This window comes from Chiloscyllium punctatum, chromosome 15 (assembly GCF_047496795.1).
Source record: "Chiloscyllium punctatum isolate Juve2018m chromosome 15, sChiPun1.3, whole genome shotgun sequence".
Lineage (NCBI taxonomy): Eukaryota > Metazoa > Chordata > Chondrichthyes > Orectolobiformes > Hemiscylliidae > Chiloscyllium > Chiloscyllium punctatum.
Window position 1 is genome coordinate 93580057 of NC_092753.1, and position 13143 is coordinate 93593199.

The 13143-nt window shown below is 43.0% G+C and overlaps 1 long non-coding RNA gene across 25 annotated transcripts in view; it reads right to left on the reverse strand.

The window, feature by feature from the left end:
- Positions 1-13143, reverse strand: part of LOC140486508 (uncharacterized) — a 327762-nt gene that overhangs the window by 108921 nt on the left and 205698 nt on the right. For all 25 annotated transcript variants that reach the window (XR_011962617.1, XR_011962616.1, XR_011962611.1 and 22 more), the window contains one exon: positions 5377-5451. This is a non-coding gene — a long non-coding RNA (uncharacterized lncRNA). The remainder of the gene's footprint in view (positions 1-5376; positions 5452-13143) is intronic.

Genomic DNA, 13143 nt, shown 5'->3' on the forward strand with positions numbered 1-13143 from the left:
TGGTGTTTGGGGCAGTACAGTTGAATGGATGGAACACTGATTGGCTAAAAGGAAGCAGAGTGTAGTCATAGATGGGTCTTTTTCAGGTTGGAAAGATGTAATAAATGATGTGTGACAAGGAACAAGACTGGGATCTCAAAGATAGAATCATACAAGAAGTCCCAGGAGGCATTCTTCAACATTGGGAGCTACTTGTTATATTTTTGAATTAAGTTCTGGATAGAAAGACATGATTCTCATTATGCAGTGGTTAGTTGCCTAATAAGGATGATTATTGCTTGTTAACAACCTTATTAACTGCAAATCATAGCTCATTAATATTCAGCTTTCTATCATACCATCTACCGCAGGTAAACCAGACAATTGACAATTCCTGTCATGAACTTCTGAGGGGGTACCTGGTAACACCAACTTGCCACTTGCCCCAAAGGACCTTCATACTGGAAACCAAGCACCTACATCTCCGTAGAGGTAGTAGATTCACCATTCTAATTCCTGGTATACAGAGGAACCTCAATTATCCAAAGAACATGGGCAGGGAGTATTTCTTTTGGTTAATCGAATGCTGGATAATCGATGCCAGATAACACAGTTAGCCACACAATGGGACCTTGCGATCTTGTTCAGGTCATCTGAAATTTGGTTAATCGAATGCCGAATAATCGAGGTTTCTCTGTAGATGGATAAATCAAAGAGGAAAGATTAAATGTAATCTCTCCCATTTAGAAGAATGAAGTGTCATCCAATTCAAACAAATAAAATTCTTACGGGGACTGACAGAGTAGATGCAGGATGTTTATCATGGCTAGCACAACGAGGATCAGGGACACAGTCTTAAGATTTGAGGTAAACCACTGAGATGAATTACTTCACTCAGAAGCTTTGGCGAATCTTTGCAATTTTCTGCCCCAGAGAGCTGGGGATGTTCAGACATTGAGTATTTTCAATCATTTCTATATATTTGAAACATTTAATTTCCTGCACTATTTGTGTAAAATCTGAAGTTCAGCCATGATCTTATTAAATAACAGAACAGTCTTGGCGGGCTAAATGATCTACTCCTGATGCTATTTCTAATATTCTTATGTTCTTGTTTCCTGAGTATTTATTTCTCATGTTTTCTGTTCTAGACTGTCACTAATTCTTCTTTTCAACTTCATGTTCGGTTAATGAGAGTTTCCGTCCACATTTCTGAGTCTGAATCCTAATAAAGCACCAGATGTTCATCAGTTGACGTAAATGCATCAAGCGGGTAATACTGCTCTTACCAGTTGATATAAGTACGTATGAGCCAGAAAAACACGGCTGGCAAAACTGGCCATGATCTGAGATCATTTAAGGAGACAGAGCAACGGAATTTACTGAACAGGATTTAATAACACATCAATCTTGATATTTGCTTTAGAAAGTAAGATCAATTAATTGCTCCCCTTTTACTCCCAGTGTGCAGAATTCCATTCAGGCATTACTCTCCTTCACATTTGAGAACAGAACACTGTATGTAAGAAATAGTAGTGACAGTAGCCACTTGGCCTATCAAGCCTGCTCAGCCATCAAACACAATCATGGCTGGTGCTCTACTTTAACTACACCTTCTGTATAATCCACATAAGCCTTAATTTCCTCAGTATTCAGAAACCCATTGAACTCAGTCTTGACTATTGTGAATAGTTGAGTATAGCTGGCTCTCTAGACTGGAGAAGACCAAATTTCACTATCCTATGAGTGAAGACATTTCTCCTCATCTCACTCCTCAATAACTGATCCCATGTTCTGGAGTTCCTAGCCACAGGAAACGTATTTTCAGCATTTACCCTGTCATCATCCATTAAGAATTTCAAAGGCTGGATTTTCACAGTCAAAAAGTCTCTGTTGAGCTTCAAATATGAGGGGGTGAGATCTGGATCTGGAATCCTACTTCCAGATATGGCATCATTTCCCCTGGAAGATTAGGATGACTCTCAAATGTAAGAACCAGAACTCGACAAGGCTATTTGAGCTCAGTAAGGAATTGAAAGAGGAACCATTTTTGTTGTGGCAAGACACATAATCTGCAGTGATGGAGCCACAACGTTAAGGAGTAGAGATAAAGACTCAAGGAAGGTAGAGAAGGGCTGTAGAACTTTCAAGTTGTGAAGTTAGTTAAATCCTTAATCCATGAAAAAATTCAAACAAACCTGCTTGTGTCAGTGAGAGTTGAAATAGTCTGTTCTAGTAATGACATTAGCTATTTATTGAAATTTATCTAACAGCTATTATTCGGCCCGTATTGAAGCTTTGACTGCTTCCCACAATAATTGATCAAGTTAGTAAAGGAGTTTAAAAATCTTGAATGGGACTTTAATAATGGCAAATTTTTTTATTATAGCAAAGACTGAGGTATTTAGATCTTCATTTTATTTCATCTTAACATAGCAGATATTGCACCAGTTGGCATGGAGGGTGCTTGGCCAAAAGGTGGGGACATAAGTTGGCATAAAGTTGTCATGGATCTCTAAGGATTCATAGGAATGGGTGGAACATGGCTTGGTATGGGTGAGGTATGGGAGTGGGTGTGTGTATGGGAGGGATGGGGTGTTGGGGGTGATGTGGTGAGGGTTAGAGGGCTCAATATTTCACTAGGCATTCCCACAGAACCACAATGAGCCATTCAGACAGCTCACCTCAGCATCCAGCAGTTTCTGTCAGCTCAGTCTCATTTCCCATTCATTCAAATTGTACACGATTCCAGTGATAGAAACACTCTTTTTATTCAATCAAGTTATGTACAATTCCAATAGATGAACCCTCTTCCCATTTACTCCCTTTGCATACAACTCAAAAAGCTCAAACCCCCTTCTCATTCACACCCATTGTGATAATTACAATATATTAAACACCCTTCCTATTTAATTCTATTGTATAAAATTCTAATGGACCAACACCCTTCCCACCACTCCCACTTTATTGAATTCCAATGGATCATACATTTATTCCACTGCACAAAATTTGAATGAATAAGACCCCTTTCTTAATCACCCACATTTCTGGACTGCAATTATCCAAATACACTTCTCAATCATGCCAATTGTATAAAATTCTCATAGGTCTCATCCTTTTCCATTGACTCCTATAGTGTAGGATTCCAAGAGGACAGTTTCAAGAATCATAGGAGTCCCTTCAGTATGGAAGCAAGCCATTCGGTCCATTGAGTCATACTGACCCTCCAAACAGCATCTCACCCACAGTCACCCCCCTTCCCTATCCCTACAACCCTGCATTCCCCTAGCTAATCTACTAGGGTGTTCTACTACAGCCAATGCACAGCTTTGAACGGTAGGAGGAAAACAGAGCACCTGGAGGAAACTCACGCAGACACAGGGAGCATGTGCAAATTCCACATGGGCAGTCACCTGAGGCTAGAATCGAACTGGGATCCCTAGTGCTGTGAGGGAGCAATGCTAACCACTGAGCCACCCATCATGTAAAATTCCCACAGATCAAATCACTTTTGCGCTCACTTTCTTTGTACAGAATTCCAATGAACCAAATCCATTTCTATTCATTGCCAGAACAACAGCTGCAATTCAAGTATTATTTTCCATTATGGTTTGTGAGTCTGGATGGTTTGGATTTTAATAAGAGCTCTCTTACAAGTCAGAATTTAGAGCTAGTTATTAGAAACGGAGGCTGGTGAGTTATTTCAATGGGGCACAGGCTAGGGGGATAGCTGAGTATAATATTCCTTTTCAGTAAAGTTTGAAAAACAATTCTAATTGGTGTATGATCAGGTTATTAGACTACGCCCAGTCATTAGTTACCTGATTGAACTTGTTTCCAAATGAAAGTTAATCTCCTGCATGCTTCACGTGGCTTTTGGTCTTGACACGGGGAGGCTAAACCAGATTATATATCTGGCAGGGAGCACAATGTACAGACAGTAACCTATACTGTACTGGGGACTGCAGAGGAGCAATTCACATGCCATTGGCTGTTTTTCCTTTCTATCCAAACTTGTCTCTTGGTTGTAATCTTTCTGTCCTTTATGGTCAGTGCTCCTCTGGGCCTATGTCCCTTGCTTCTCTATAAATCAACTTATCCCATTCCCCCTCCTCACTTTGTTGACATCAACTCTGATTGCACTATGACCTGCACTAACTCACTCTGGGCAACACTTCAAAGCAGACAATTCCTTCCCTTAGCTTGCAGTCAGAAAGACATTGGAAATCTAGATTGACAAGACTTTGTCACAACTTCCTTTCTTGCTTCACCTTCTCTCCTATGGTTCTCTTAGTGACCCTTCCTCAACTATTTGCCTTGGCCCCTCATCAAGGTTTCTTAATCTCAAATGAAAAGCAGCAGGATGCAGCACATATTTTATCTTTTTCCCCTCTTCATTTCTTAAGACATTCCCACAGCTCCTTCATCCCTCTTGCCGGGCCTTGATGAGACGAGGCGCATGTTAAACTACTCTACATTTCCCTGTGTATGTTCTTGTCAAACCAACTACTCTGAAGTTCACTAGAGAAGGGCAAGGCATGCTCCTTTTTATGTCCTTCTCTCAGGTGGTTTGTCTAAGCTTACTGCCTCCTCCAGATGAGATCACAAACTCTGTGTGAGGTAGGGTTGAACGTCAAGTCTGAATCAGAGAGAGACAGAAAGTGGCAGAGAGTGAGAGTGCGAGACTTAGAATACCTACAATGTGGAAACAGGCCCTTCGGCCCAACAAGTCCACACAGACTCTCCAAAGAGTAATCCACCCAGACCCATTCCCCTACCCTATATTTACCCCTGACTAATGCACCTACCCTACACATCCCTTAATACTGTGGGCAATTTAGCATGGCCAATTCACTTAACCTGCACATCTTTGGATTGTGGGAGGAAACCAGAGCACCTGAAGGAAACCCACGCAGGCACAGGGAGAATGTACAAACTTCACAGAGACAGTTGCTTGAGGCTGGAAGTGAACTCGGGTCCCTGGTGCTGTGAGGCAACAGTGCTAACCACTGAGCCACTGTGCTGCCCGTTGACAGAAATAGTTACAGAGTGTGTCTGAGAGACAGAGCAGGGAGAGAGAGTGAGAGACAGGGTGCGAGGGGGAGAGAGAGAGAGAGACAGAGTGAGTGAGGGAGAGAGAGACAGACAGACAGAGAAAGAGAGAGGGAGAGAGAGAGAGTGTGTGTCTGTGTGCAGGTGTGCACAAAATTAATTAAGGACAAAAATCAAACTTCTGTCCATTTTCATTTTTGTCCCACCTTCCCAGAAAGCTCCAAAGAGATTGTTTACAACACTTGCTGGTAGCAGCCTCAACCTCACACTTATTTTATTATTATTATTTGTGGAGTAACTTAGGGTCCCAGTGGGATGAAACGAAAGGGAAGACATATCTTCTACCTTGTTGTCACAGGCCTGTCGTAGAACCTTTCATTTCATGCTGGTCTTTGCACATTTTCTCAATATCTTTACTTCCTGTAAAGCAAAGGATTTAGATTAGATTAGATTAGATTACTTACAGTGTGGAAACAGGCCCTTCGGCCCAACAAGTCCACTCTGACCCGCTGAAGCGCAACCCACCCAGACCCATTCCCCTACATTTACCCCTGCACCTAACACTACGGGCAATTTAGCATGGCCAATTCACCTAACCTGCACATTCTTTAGATACATATTGGAAATCCTGAGTGTCAAAGACTTGGTGAGTGGGAAGATATTGCCCACATTCTTTGAGATGTAAAAACTTATGAGGGGCATAGACAGGGTGGAGAGGACCCAATGTTTCCCCTTGATGACCAGGAGTTGGTGGTGGTGGTGGCGGATACAGATTAAGGTAAGGTGCAGGCAGTTTAGAGGGGATTGGAGGGAAACCTTTTTCACACAGAGGGTGGTGGGAATCCAGAACTCACTGCCTGCAAATGGGGGAGAGGCAGAAACCCTCATAAGATCGAAGAAGGATTTAGATGTACATTTGCGATGCTAAGACACAAAAGGCTATGGGCCAAGTGCTGGAAAATGGCATTCAAATGCTTATGTGGCTGCAGTGGACGTGATGGACCAAAGGGTCTCTTCCTGTGCCATAGACCTCTATCAGTCTATGACACGAATGCCCTAATAAGTTACTTTGTTTCTTTAAACACCCAATAATAAGTATGCTTGCCTGGGCAATCTGGGTTCTCATAGATTAGATTCCTTACAGTGTGGAAACAGGCCCTTCTGCCCAACATGTCCACACCAACACTCCGAAGAGTAAACCACCCAAACATTTTTCCCTCTGACTAATGCACCTACCACCTTGGACAATTTAGCATGGCCAATTCACCTAACCCGCACGTATTTGGACTGTGGGAGGAAACCGAAGGGCACAGAGGAAACCCACGCAGACACGGGGAGAATGTGCAAACTCCACACAGACAGTCACCCAAGGCTGGAATCGAACCTGGATCCCTGGTGCTGTGAGGCAGCAGTGCTAACCACTGAGCCACCGATCCACCGATCCACCGCTTAATCAAAGCAATCCTTATCCTGCTCTGGGGAAAAGCAACTGTGTATTCCCCACTCCCAAATGAAAACGGCTTGCTGTTCGGTGTTAATCAGGGCTGCTTATGTTTTGGGACAAAACTCGATTTTATAACACAGGATTTCAGAAACAATTTTCATGCAGTGCTTTCAGAATTGCACTCTTGTCCAGCGTTCTCTCAGTGCTCAAAACCTTTAGCCCGAGGGACAACTTCTTTGCTGACGACACAATCTTTCGCTGGGTTAGGGAGGGCTCTGATGGCTCTTTGCATTATTAAAGCATCTTGAGAGGTTTTGATTAAGTGGATATAGGGAAACTATTTCCACTCGCAGGACGGTTGGTAATCAGAGGACAGATATTTTATATAATTGACAAAAAGAACCGGAGGGGAGATTAGGAGATTTTTTTCTTGCACAGCGATTTGTTTACGGTCTGGAATGCATTGCCTGAAAGGGTGGGGGAGCAGAGTCAGTAGGAACCTTCAAAAGGAAATTTGAGAACAGTTTGAAAAAGGAAAAAAAAGCAAGGAGCAGGGGAAATGAGACTGACTGGTAATTCTTGAACAGAACCGGTACAAATATGATGGGCTGAACAGCCTCATTTTGTGTTATAAGATTCACCAAGTATACAACGACACTGCAAAATGAAAGGACTTCTCTCCTTACAAGGAGGAATGAGAATCCTGTTTCTGAAAACAATATAAGATTAGGGCCCCATTCGAGGGTCATGTAAGGATAAGGTATTCTGGCTGAGTTCCTAGAAGCACAAGACCTTCTTGTCAAGTGTTCCGCACACAAGCCAAAAAGCAAAATAACAGCTTGATGAATCTTTCTCCAACACATGTTGCGTTGATAATCTCGCCTGAATTTTTTTTCCCCCTCTGATCCCCAGGTTATTATCCTGTACCCCTGGAATTTCCTGTTGGTGAGTGGAAGAGAAAAAAAGTCTACAGTAGTGAGAGGACGCTAATTAAAGTGGCAGATCTAACTTTATTCCTTAAAAAGATTTGGCTCTATGAGCAGCACTTACACCTCAAAGTCATAAGATCCTTGGTTCAAGGCTCACTTCAGGGACCCAAGAACAAAATCTGCCATTGGATGTAAAAGATCCCATGACATGCTTTCAATCAAGGGCAGGGAATCTAACTTTAGTGCCCTAGACAATACTGATCTCTCAACCAACACCTGAAAACCCATTATTTTTGGGAACTTACTATTCACACATTTGTCTTTCACACTGCCACATGGAGCAGACATCAGAATGAATATAATTGGATGTTCCAAAGATTTGCCAATCATGGTGTCAACGCCTCTTCCTTCATTGTTCACAAACTCAGTCCTGACTCTTTCTTAATTCTAGAGCTGCCTGGTACTATTGGACCTTCTTGACTTGAAAATTAGAGAGTCCCAGTGCAGGAAGTTGAAGTGCACTGGGAACTGTGAAGTGCAGCTGCTAAATGAATTGTTCCTGTCACTCAGTACAAATTGGCTGCTTATCTCATGGACCACAAAAGCCAGATGAAAAGGTATGACATCAATCTGATCTTATTATCCAGGAGGCCTTCCCAGTTACGGCTACTTGTGGTAGTTTTATTTTGAGCAGGGGATGTGGAAGGACCGGCAATATTGCAACTTCAAACGATTGTAAAATCTGCTTCCCCTGATAGTTAGTTCATTGCCTATGCCATTACTATGCCTAGTACTGAAGGATATAAATCAGGAAGATTTGAAGCTGCCTGCAGTCTCAACTACAGCATTGTAATAATTTTCCTGGCAGCTCTCCCATCTTGCATCCCTCTGTAAATTTGAGCTCATCCCAAACTGCTCCCTATATCCCAATTTACATCAAGTATTGCTCAACTCTCACTCCCTATTGCTCACTGATCCACACTGACAACACTTCAATTTTTAAGATTCTCATCTATGCTTCCAAATAATTCCATGGGTTTAAAAACCAAAACACCTGAAGATCAGGAACAAAAACAGAAACTGCTGGAAAAGCTGAGCAAGTCTGGCAGCATCTGCGGAGAGAAATCAGAGTTCACGTTTCAGGTTGAATGATTTCTGAGGGACGGTCACCGGACTCAAAGCGCTAACTCTGATTTCTCTCCACTGCCAGACCTGCTGAGCTTTTCCAGCTACTTCTGTTTTTAACTTCACCACTTTGCCCCTATGTCTATTAACCTCCTCCAGTCTTACAATGCTCTGAGACCTCTGCTCTCTTCCAATTCTGTCCTTCTGAGCATCCTCAATTTTTCACTGTGTCACAATTGTGAATATGTCTTTGGATATCCAGACTGTAAGCTCTGGAACTCTATCTACAAACCTCACTGACCCTCCCATCTTCTTTTACAATCTCTTTAAAACCTATCCCTGTGACCAAGATTTGGGCACTGGACACACATCCGGATAATAATGGGACTGTGTAGGTTTGATGGGCATCAGATTATTTTCACAGGTTGGTGCAACATCGAGGGCTGAAGGGTCTATACTGCACTGTAACATTCTATGTTCTATGTAAGTCTCCATATGCAGCTCAGTGGTAAACTTAGCCCAATAACTCTACAGTTAAACAACTTAGGGCATTATACTCTGTTAAAAAAATCAATAAGGATGCAGATTATTGCAGTCAGTGTTGGTTTAGCTCTTCTTTGTAATAGGAACACTATGACTGAGGGGTAGGAATTAAGTAAAAGAACATTTTATATTGTGAGCTCAAACAATCCAGGCAAAATCAGGCAACAATTTTTCATGTGATGGGTCATAAAATCTGGAACTCTCTCTTACAAAGGCTTGCGGAAATAGGGGGAAAATTGAAATTTTAAAGGCTAAGGTATTTTTATGAGATAAGTATTTTAAAGGATATATAGAGCTTAAATAGCTAATCGGATCTGAAGTACAGATAATTGGCTCACTTGAATTGTGGGGCAACTTTGAGGGGCAGAATTAATTGCTTGTGTGCTTGGTATTCCCACCACTGGCTTCAGGCTCATTACCCTTGACGGAGGGGAAACATTAGCCAGGCTTTAGGATCCATGCTGGACCATGCTTATGTTTAAAGACAGGACACTCTGGACCACAAGATTAAACAGGGCAAAAGTGAGGACTGCAGATGCTGGAAATCAGAGTCTAGATTAGAGTGGTGCTGGAAAAGCTGCTGTGCTTTTCCAGCACCACTCTAATCTAGACATGATTGAACAGACAACGCTGATTTTCTGGAGTCAAGATTAGATGTCACAAAGCCAAAGAACTGAAACCAATGACACTTTGGAAACAAGACTTAAAAGCAAGAAGATGTGAAACATATCATTTGAAATGATCAATAAGCTTTAAAGAGTTTTCCCTGCACAGAGACCTTACCTTAAAGTATAATTACAATATTGAAAGGCATCAGGTTGGTTCATGAATAGGAAGAGTTTACAGGGATATGGCAAACTGGGTCTCCAGTAATTTAGGATATTTGGTTGGCATGAACTTGTTGGACTGTTTCTGTGTGTACAATTCTACAACTCTCAGAGGCTAAGACCCTTTGGGCTTGAAATGTGAACACTGTTTCTCTCGAGGGGAAAAGAAACTGTCATCCTTAACAGGTCTGGCCTACATGTGACTCCAGACCCACAGCAATGTGGCTGACTCTTAACTGCCCTCTGGGCAACTAGAGCTGAGCTATAAATGCTGGCCTAGCCAGCAACACCCACATCCAGAGAATAAATTTGAAAAATCTGTCAGGCCTGCTGAGTTTCTCGAACAATTTCTATTCTTATTTCAGATTTCCAGTGCCCACAAAATTTTGCCTTTATTACAGGACTGTAAAAAAATCTGCTTAGAGTCATAGAGGTATACATCATGGAAACAGACCCTTCAGTCCAACTTGTCTATGCTGACCAGATATCCTATATAAGTCTCGTCCTATTTGCCAGCATTTGACCCATATCCTTCTAAACTCTTCCTATTCATATACCCATCCAGATGCCTTTTAAATGTTGTATGACATGGAGGAGCCTGTGTTGGACTGGGGTGGAAAAAGTTAAAAATCACACAACAACAGGTTATACTCCAACAGGTTTATTTGGAAGCACTACCTTTTTGAAAGCTAGTGCTTCCAAATAAACCTGTTGGACTATAACCTGGTGTTGTGTGATTTTTAACTTTAAATGTTGTAATTGTACCAGCCTTTGGTACAATGAAAATGTTACCCCTTAGGACCCTTTTAAGTCTTTCCCCTCTCACCTTAAACCAAAGTCCTTTAGGTTTGGACTCCCCCCAACCCAGGGAAAAGACCTTGACTATTCACCCTATCCATCGCCCTCAAAGAAAATCCTTAATATTTTGCAAAGGATTGGCCAACTGAATATCCTATACATTGACCTGGCTGCCACATTATTAAATTACAGATAAGAGCAGGAGAGGTTGCATGCAAAGATGTACACAAAATGATGCTGTAACTGAGAGGTTAATTCAATCTGTAAATATTAAAGTGGCTGACTCTCTCTTCTCTGGAAAAGGGAAGACTAGCAGCTGATCTGATAGAGACCTTAAAAATTACACAAAGGGTTGATAGGGAAGCAGTAAAGGCAATCGTCAGGAAGTCAAAAACTAGGGCCATAGATATAAGGCAAACATCAATAAACTCAATAATAAATACTGGAGACATCCCTTTACCCAAAAACTACAGACTGTGGAGGACTTGCTGCCACAGGGTGTAGTTGAGAAGGATAAGACAGGTACATCGAAGGTGAAACTAAATAAAGATATGGGGAGAAATGTGGAAAATCAGAGCAGGAGTAGGCCTTTCAGCCCTTCTGGCCTGTTCTGCCATTCAACATGATCATGGCTGATCATCCAACTCAGTCCCCTGTTCCCGCTTTCTCCCTGTACCTTTGATCCCTTTAGCCCTGGGAATTATACCTATCTTCTTCTTGAAAATGTTTCATGCTTTAGCTTCAACCACTTTCCATGGCAGAGAATTCCCCAGGTGCACCATTCTCTAGGTGAAGAAATTTCTCCCTATTTTGGAGAGGGAATTTGAGCCATGCTTTCCAAACCTATTCCCATTGCAATCCTTTCTCGGGGCCTGAAAATGACCATGACCTCCCAATGACATCAATGAGAGCAAGGGGATGTTCGAACAAGAGTATTTCTGTTGGTACGTGATCCATAACCCATGGTAGCCATTACTGCCTCAGATTTCACAATCTCAAAACGCTGGCTCACTTCCCAAATTGGGGATCCAACATCACACCCTGCCACCATACTTTGGGAAACCCTGCAATAAATGTGAGAGATGAAGAGGAACAAATGTGCAGAACTGAAACAATAACATTGGTCCGTTGGACTAGGCAGCTTGTTTCCATTCTCCAGACCCACTGAAAATCTCGATGTTCCCAGGTTAAGCCAAGTTGCTCCAGTGTTCCAATGAAGATGCTCAAGCATCTTTCAACTGGGCACTTTACAACCTCATGGCCTCAGCTTTGAGTTCAAAAGTTTAGATTGTGACCTCTGCCCCCACCAACCTTTTTTTTTCTGGTTCAGTTCTTTGCATTTCTTTCTCTGCTCCTTGCTTTTGGATGGCAGCTGCCCTGCCATTCACACCTCCTCTCAACACATCTTTTGTTTCTTTATTTGCCTCACTCGTTGCATCATGAAACCTTTTGTTATTCAATCTCTCCGTTTTATCCCTTTCATTCTTCTCCCTTTGACTTGGTCAAGGCCCGTTGCTTTTTAATGTTCTGATGGTAGCTCACGGAGCTGAAACGTTGACTGTCTCTTTTTCCGCGGGTGCTGCCAGGCGCACTAAGTATTCCCAGCATCCTCTGTTCTTATACCAGAGCTGCCTATGGCATGGTGCCAGCAGGCTCTGGCCCAACTCTTTCATGACAAGAGTGGAAACATTAGCAAGCAAACCTCGTCATCCCATTGACCCTACACCTTCTCTTTCCACCGCAAAAGGTGTAAAACCTGTGCCTACACCTCCCCCCTCACCTCCATCCAACGCCCCAAAGGATCCTTCCACATCCGGCAGAGATTTTCCTGCTCATCCAAACACCTCAGCCACCACTTCCGTTGTTCTCGGTGTGGTGTCATCTACACTGGGGAGACAGGAGGCCGACTTGCGGAACGTTTCAGAGAACATCTCTGGGACACATGCGCCAATCAACCCCACCACCACATGGCCGACCACTTCAACTCCCCCTCCCACTCCACCAAGGACATGCAAGTCCTGGGCATCCTCCATCACCAAATTCTAGCCACCCGACGACTAGAGGAAGAACACCTCATTTTCCGCCTTGGGACCCTCCAACCACATGGGATCAATGTTGATTTCACCAGTTTCCTCATTTCCTGTCCCCCCCCACCTTATTCTAGTTCCAACCATGTAACTTGGCACCGCCCTCATGAACAGTCCTACCTATCTATCTTCCTTCCCACCTATCTGCTCCATCCTCCCCTCCAACCCATCACCATCAGCCCCCCCACCTTCATCTACCTATTGCATTCCCAGCTACCTTCCCACCCCCCTCTCACCTTTATTTCTCAGCCCCGCTGGGACCCCCCAAATTCCTGATGCAGAGCTTATGCTCAAAATGTTGACTCTCCTGTTTCTCGGATGCTGCCTGACCTGCTGTGCTTTTCCAGCACCACACTCTC